Genomic DNA, 1,579 nt, shown 5'->3' with positions numbered 1-1,579 from the left:
TAACACTGGCTGTTCTTGCAAAGGACCCAGGTTTGATTTCCAGCATCTACAATGTGACAAAAACTGTCCAGCACTCCAATTACTGGGGATCAAACTTTGTCTTCTGACCTCCATGGGCATTACACAGTATGGGTGTACTTACACGCATGCAGGCAATACACTTATACACATGGGTGTACTTACACGCATGTAGGCAATACACATACACATAAAATTAAAATTGAATAATATTTTTAAACATAGGAAATTCTTTAACATTTAGCAGATGACAAACATTACTGCTTTCCTACTCTTGGCAAAGTTATTTCCATGACAGCATACAAATACAATTTATTTAATTTTTTAAAAATTTTATTACAAAATTAGAAAATGTATAGCAATATAAAAATGTTACCAAGAACCAAGAACCATTGTTTATAATAATGTAATTATCATGTTAGGATCATCCAACAAATCAGAATTGTCCATTTGGGACAATAATTGTTATTGTGCTTCCATTTTGATTATATTGACCAATAGTATAGTGGGAACTGGTCATGTCCAAATACTGTTTTCAAGAATTTCATGCTCCTAAGATATAGGCATGTGACCCAGATTCATCTTTCAAGTGTGTGATTGTTTCAGAGTAAAAGAAATAATTTATAATTCTGTTTGGACAACCGAGTAGAAAATATTACCCCTATTTATTCTATGGACCTTAGAAGGAAGTACGCCAATGATAGTTGTGAAAGTCCAGACTCTAGTATGTAAAAAAAAAAAATCCAGGATGGCCAAATGTCCTTTATAGTTCAGACTTAAAGTAATGCATGCAGAAGGCATGAAAAAAACAAAGCTAAACTAAGATAGTGGGCTAGAAGCTGTCTCTGTGCATCCTGAGGACACCAAGAGTCTGTTTTTAAAGAAAAGGGCATCTATTCTGAACACAGAAAGAGTAAGAGCTTCAGAAACTCACAAAGTAACAGAATAACTGAAAAGTGGGAAGGAAAAAATGGGGCAAATACAAGTGTCAGTTAGAATCCCAAGTAAACATGACCAGAAAAGAACTTCCTCATGAATTTTTACATTGAAGATATCCAAAAATAAAACCAAGAAATAATACCAAAAGCTCAAACTGTAAAATGCTGACTTACCTACAATGGCAGAAAGAACAATGTCAGATACCTAATCATAATACCTAAATTCAAATTATATTATGGAGCCATAGTGACAAAAACATTATGAGACTGGTACAGAGAACTACAGACTAATAAAATAGAGAACCCACAAATAAATCCGAAGCTGTAGTGATCTAATTTTGACATGACAGTCAAATACATATATTGGAGAAAAAACAGCCCCTTTAACGAGTGGTGAGAAAACTGGATTCACATGTAGTGAGAAGGAAGACAATGGGTCAAATGGGTCAAAGGCCTTAATATAGACCTGAAACGTTGAAACAGCTACAAGAAAATATAGGGACTACATTTCCAGATACAGAATAGACAAGGAGTTTCTGAAAAGGACTCCAATAGCACAGGAAGAAACCTCAGAAAGTAAAATATGAGATTCTAAAATTAAACAGCTTGAAAGAAAATAATCA

This window comes from Nannospalax galili, unplaced genomic scaffold (genome assembly GCF_000622305.1).
Source record: "Nannospalax galili isolate Female #2095 unplaced genomic scaffold, S.galili_v1.0 scaffold1205, whole genome shotgun sequence".
In the NCBI taxonomy this organism is placed as follows: domain Eukaryota; kingdom Metazoa; phylum Chordata; class Mammalia; order Rodentia; family Spalacidae; genus Nannospalax; species Nannospalax galili.
Note: the sequence above shows the minus strand (reverse complement) of the source record.